Source organism: Rhinolophus ferrumequinum, chromosome 27 (genome assembly GCF_004115265.2).
Source record: "Rhinolophus ferrumequinum isolate MPI-CBG mRhiFer1 chromosome 27, mRhiFer1_v1.p, whole genome shotgun sequence".
NCBI classification, from domain to species: domain Eukaryota; kingdom Metazoa; phylum Chordata; class Mammalia; order Chiroptera; family Rhinolophidae; genus Rhinolophus; species Rhinolophus ferrumequinum.
In genome coordinates this window covers 25,754,048-25,760,667 of record NC_046310.1, presented here as the reverse complement: position 1 = coordinate 25,760,667, position 6,620 = coordinate 25,754,048, and the positions used below count along the sequence as shown (strand labels likewise).

Below are 6,620 nucleotides of genomic sequence, written 5' to 3'. Positions count from 1 at the left end.
TTAAGGAGCCATCACGCTGTTTCCCGCAAGGTACCTCACTATGGTTTTAATTTATACTTTCCTGTTTGTTACTGAGATGGAGCATTTTTCATGTTCATTGACCACATGGATCTCCTCCATTGTGAAGTGCCCGTTGATAGCTTTTGTCCATCTTTCTTTTGGGTTATTTATTTTCTTCTTATGGATGCAGATTAAATGGTGAGATATTTGAGTCACTAACCCTTTGTCAACTACATAGGCTGTGAATGTCTTCTACCAGCTTGTGGTTTATCTTTCCACTCTCTATGGTATCTCCCGAGGAACAGAAATTCTTACTTTTAATGTAGTCGAATATATGCATCTTTCCATTATGATTCATAGTGGTTGTGTCCTGTGCAAAAATTCCTTTTGCCCTAATTTAAGTTCATTAAAATATTTTAGAATATTGTTTTTCATGTAGTTTTCCTCACTCCCCTGAAATGCTACTTTTGCCATAAATGAAATATCCACATATGCACAGGCCTGTTTCCAGGTCTTTGTCATGTCCATAGTTCAGTTGGCATATCCCGTGCCAATACTACACTGTCTTAATGATCACAGCTTAGAAAATTATAACTTAATTATTATATTTAGGAGGTAGGTCTCCCTCCTTGTTCTTTGTAAGGAGTGTCATGGTTATTCCTAAGCCTTTGCTCATCCTTATAAATTTTAGAATAAGGTTTGCAGGTTTTATTAAACATGAAGGAGGAGGGTGTGGGGAAGGCAGGGATGAAGAAGGTGGAGAAGAAAAAGAGGGTAGAAAACAACTGTGTAGGAATTTTATTTTTAATTTATCAAAAAGAACCTTTATTACTTTTATAACAGCCTTTTATGTTCTTATGCTTCCTTGCCAGATGGCTTTTGAGCAGGTGCTCTCTGGGCTGGAGCTTTCGGACCCTTCTGAGCTTTTGGAGGCACCACCTTCTGGCCTGCAGCTTTCTGGGCAGGAAACTTCTGGGCTGGAGACTTGTTGCTGCAGCAGCCATTTTTTTTGCTGGAAACTTTGCAGCAGCTGCTGCAGCTGCATCTTTAGCTTTTTTGGGAAAATCTTTCAGGAAAGCTGCCTTTTGAAGCTTCCTAACTTCAAGCTTAATGATTTGGTTCCTCATTTTCTTTGCCTTCATGACTTTGTAACGATCAAAGTCTGTCATCTTGGCTTTCTTTTCTCTGGCTTCACTCTTCTTGGCCCATCTTGTGGCTGCCCATTTTGTACTGATATCTGCCTTCTGTCAGGCTTGTTGGACATACTTCGCGGGGACAGCCTGGGAACTTGAGGATGAAGTCAGTGAGCTGCATGCGTTTGAAAAGCATCGCCTGTCTCCTTGCTTGAGTGCAAGGTCATCAACCAAAGCCCTGTTCTGATCAATAACATCCACAGTCATGACCAGCTTCCGGCATGAGGCCCAAAGCAGACGTAGGCCACCTGGACAACCTCCACGAAGTGCTGAACACCATGTTGGCCGCGTTCAGCAAGAAGCTGTGTAGGAATTTTTTATTGGAATTACAGTAAAATAGAGATTGATTTGAGGAGAAATTACATTTTAAGATATTGAAGCTTCCTAGTTAGGATTATGGCATAGTTCTCCAATTATTTAGGTGAGCTTTAATGTTTTTCAACAAAGTTTTATGGTTTTCCTTCATAAAGGGCTTCATATTAGATTTGTTCCTAGGCATTTTACATTTTTCTTGCTAGTATGCTGTTTATTTTTATTACCTTTTGTAACTGATCAATGTAGTTATGTAGAGATGCAATTGAAATTCAGTCAAAATATTGATTTTGCGTTTAGCACACAGTGAATAATCACTTATTAGTTTTAATACTATACCAGCAGATCGTTTTGGGCTTTCTAGATAGACAATCATATCGTGCTCAAATCCTGAGAGTTTTGTTTTTCCCTTTCCAATCCCGATCGCCCCGCCCCACGGCACTGCACTGGCCGACAAGTTAACTGCACCTCCCTAACAAGATGACAGCAACATTTCACTTTTAAGTCTGATGTTTGCTATGTTTTGAGGTGCTTTAAAGAAAAATAAGTTAAGCTTATTTACATTGTTTTTCTTTTTTCCCCCAAATCATGAATGGCTATTAATATTATCAAATAATTTTTCTGCATCTGTTGAGATAATTATATAATTTTCTCCTTTACTCTCCATAAAACCACAATAATAACAGCTAACATGTAGGTTATTTTAAAAAAAAGAACTAAAATACAGGCATATAAGTTGGGAAGGTCTGTGTTGAGGTAAATGATTCTGGTCTTTCTATTGTCCAAGAAGAAGTAAGAATTTTGTTAACATTAGACTTTGTTAAGTTAAATAGATATGTGAAAATATTTAGTGTAATCTTTAAACCAAAGCTGTTCAACAGAAATACAATGCTAGCCACACATGCAGGACATTTTTATAATTTAAAAATGTCCAGGAGTCATGTTAAAAAAGGAAAAAGAAATAGGTGAAAATAATTTAATAATATATTTTATTCCTAATACATCAAAAATAATCTTTTCAACATTTAATTAATATAAAAATAATGATGAAATATTGTGCATTTTTTAAAAATTTGTCTTCAAAACCCGATGTGTAATTTACACTTACAGCATAATTCAGTTTGTGCTGTTCATATTTCAAGTGCTTAATGACTACATGTGGCTACTGGCTACCTTTAAGACAATGCAGCTTTAAACTATTAGAGCAAATTTCCAAACCATTAGAGTAACAAAAACAATAAGAAAAAGAAAAGGAAAATAAGAAAAGCCCAATCAATACAAAAGAAGGCAAGAAAAAACAAAAAGATGCAATAATATGGATGGACCTAGAGGGTATTGTGCTGAGTGAAATAAGTCAGACTGAGAAAGACAAATACCATATGATTTCACTTATGTGTGGAATCTAAAGAACAAAATAAACGAACAAACAAAACAGAAACAGACTCATAGATACAGAAAACAAACTGATGGTGGCCAGATGGGCGGAGGGTTGGGGGGGTTGGGTAGAAAAGGGGAAGGGATCAAAAAGTGCAAACTGATAGTTACAAAATAGCCACAGGGATGTAAAGTACAGCATAGAGAATATGGTCAATAATATTGTAATAACCATGTATGGTGCCAGGTGGGTGCTAGACTAATTGGGGGATCACTGCATAAATTATATAAATGTATAACTAGTATGCTGTAACCCTGAAACTAATATAATATTGAATGTCGACTGTAACAGAAAAAAATAAGTAATTTTTAAATAAATATTTTTTATAAAGAAGAAAAAAAAAATTTATTTGTAAGGGTATCTCTCTGTACCAGGAAGAGAAGGATGACCAAATCACAAGAAACTCTGATCAATAGAGAAGGCGCCAAGTTAAATCTGTATAATGAACCTTATTCTTGTTTACCACATTTTTCCTGGTCACCTCCCCACACGTGACCTTCCCCACACTCTTCTCTGTTTTTCTGAAGATGACATTTAAGCCTGAATTCTAAGCCACCTCTGAGAATTACTCATTTTTCCTTGATTATCTCCCAGGTATACACAAGGTATACATATCAATAAACTTCTATTTTTTTAAAAAAACAAAACAAACAATGAGGAAAACCAGAAAGCAGGAATAAATTTGAATATATCAGTAATCAAATAAATACACGTGGTTATACTGTAAAATTAAAAGACAAACATTGATTAAGTTTTACAAATCCAACTGTATGCTACTTTTAGGAGACTCATTTTAAAATTTCAAGGAAAAGCTGAAAATAAAAAGACACAAAAGTATACTCCAAGCAAATTCTAACCAAAACAGACTTAAAGCATAAAGACAAAAATAGACATTACTATACATACAAAGTGACGCTATAAAATGATGAAAGATTTAACTTATCAGGAAGATACAACCATCCTAAACTTGGTGTGACTAGTAAAGTTTACAGTCTTAAGTGCTTACAAAAGAAGAAGAGCTCAAATTGAATGAGCTAAGCATACAAATTGAAAAAATTAAAAAAAAAAGAAAAAAAGAATTGTAGAGTAAAACCCAAGAAAAAGAAAATCATAAAGATGGCAAAAATTTATGGAATATATAACAATCATACAATGAAAAGGATTGATAAGGCTAAGAATCTTCCTTAAAGTGCTAATAAAATAGATCACACTGGCAATATTAATTGGGAGATAAGGAAGAAAGCAGAAATAAATAATATTAGTAATACAGTGGGGCTATCACTATAGATGCAGCAGTTTAAATATAATATGAATTGTTTCACGCTAACACATTTCAAAACTTAGATGAAGTGGATAAATGCCAAAAGAAATACACATCATCAAACGTAACCTAAAAAGGAATGGAAAACTTTACTTGTTCTATAACCAGCAAAGAAATGAAATCTATAGTTCAAAAATCAATCATGGACCCAGATGCATTATAGGCAAATTCTACCAAACACTTAAGGATAGAACATTTCAATCTTACACAGGAAAGGACAGAATATTCCTCAAGTCATTTTATGAGACTAGTAAAACCTTCATATTGAAATTAGATAAAGATAGTACAGCAAAAGAATATTGCAGATGGTTCTCACTCGTGAAATTAGTTGCAACATTAAATATTAGCAAACAAAATCCGGCAGTGAGTTTTTTAAAAGACATACATGTATTTTCAGGAATGAAAGATTGTATTAAAGTGAGAAATCTGATTATGTAATTTGCCACACTGGCAAGCCAATCCCTTCGGCCTGTAACAATCCCGGACCCTGCTTTCAGGGACGTTGGAGACGTGCCTCCCACCCGCTCCCTATGCTGCACCAGCAGAGAGCTATTCCTTGGAGTTGGCACAGAGGACTGTACCAGGGAGATTATCGAGAACACTTCCGATGGCACAGGAGGCGGTGGGGCAGAAATGAGAGTCCCGGGGACAGAAGACAAGAGAGAGGTGAGGACACTTGATCCTGAGAGTGCCAAGAGATGGAGCCCAGAGCCAGGAGGCAGGCGCTGCTTCCCAGCCACGGCCCCCAGGGCTGCTTCATGCTTCCCATTTCCATTTTCGTTGATTTGAGTCTATTCAAATTGGTTTCTGCTCCAATAATATTTGCCTAAGACAATCACCTTCTCTGCCTAGGCATTTCTGCATGTCTTTAACACAAAGTTCAAATTTGAACTTCTGTGACTCATTCCTCAACGGCCCCAGCAGATTTATTTGCTTCCTTCGATGTGAATCTGTAGCACTTGGTGTATAATCCACATTTATTGTCTAATTCCAATACAGTGTGAGAAGCAGCACTGATCACACAGTGTAACTATTATTTTTTAAGATATTGATTTCTTCCCGTGCCCGGCATGTATGTATTAATAGTAGGTCCTCACCAGTGTTTGTTGAATAAATAATAACAGACATTACGACGTACTGGGCACTGTTTGGTGTTTATGCACATCATCTCATCTAACCTTTATGAGATCGGTACTGTTAGTGTCCACTGAATAAATCACAAACTGAGGAACAGAGACGTGAAGTAAGTTGCCCAAGATCACACAGGTAGGCTAGGAGGTGGCTAGGATTCAGCCCCACACAGGGAGTTTCCAGAACACTAGCTCTTCGGATGCCATATTATGGTTTGGAGACCAGTCCCAGGAAACCGTATCATCTTAATTTGAAACATTTGTCACATTAGGGGAAGATTTTTCAAAGGGACCCTGTGAAATGAGGGAATCTGCAGTTTACCTGTACACGATTTCTATGTTGCATACAAGTGACTTCCATGGCTTTAGAAGGCTAGGTCGGCTTCTCCTCAGGCCATTTTCAGGTGGGCAAAGCCACCGTAACGCCAGCGTGAGATGGATCCTGAAACTGACGGTGACACAGAGCTTCGAAATGGGTGGGCGAGAAGCACTGTTTTCTAAGCGACATTTTGCTCAGCGTTGCCCACACATGTCGTGAAGCTGTGGTCATTATCCATTTCTTTCTCCCTCTAGGATTTTTTCATATCTGTTTTGGAAAATAATATTCACAAGTTACGGAGTTCTTCCCTGATTTCCAGGCACTGCGCTGAAACTCTGTTACGTCATGCGGTCCACACAGCGTTGGGGAGACCCCGCGGGATCCGACTCAGACGTGCGGTCCTGCCTGAGCTCCACGTGGCCTGCGAGGTGTGTCCCGCGCTGTGCGGCCCACGGGGTGTCTGCTTGTCCCGAACCAGACGGACGGCGGAGATCGCTGCTTGCCTTCGGTAGCGGTGGCCGTCTCTGTGATCAGTGTCTGTAAGATCCGCGCTCTCCGGAGCACAGGGAGAGGTGCCGTGGGCATCCTCTGCTCAGAGTCCAGGGTGCACATCCCTCTTCCGCAGCAACAAAGGCCGCTCTGTGTGTAGGCCGCTGGGAGCTGAGCCTGCGATGCACACATTTCTCCAGTCTTTCTTGAGGATCACAAAGGGGTCTCATTTAAAACGGAATGGAGCGTGGGTCTGAGTGATGCCAGTTAGAGGGACGAGAGACCTTGCAGATTTTGTGGGCGAGCCAGGCAAAGCAAGTCGCACACACCAGGTCAAATTCGGGCTTTCTCCCTCACTAAGTCTGTAAATGGGCAAGTCATGTAATTGCTCCTGTTTCCCCCATTCATTAATTGCCTGCTT

The 6,620-nt window shown here is 38.9% G+C and overlaps 1 pseudogene; it reads right to left on the bottom strand.

Annotated features, from left to right (window-relative positions):
- Window positions 1-855: 855 nt before the first annotated feature.
- LOC117018503 (60S ribosomal protein L14-like) lies at window positions 856-6,322 on the bottom strand (annotated as a pseudogene).
- Between the last annotated feature and the right edge of the window lie 298 nt (window positions 6,323-6,620).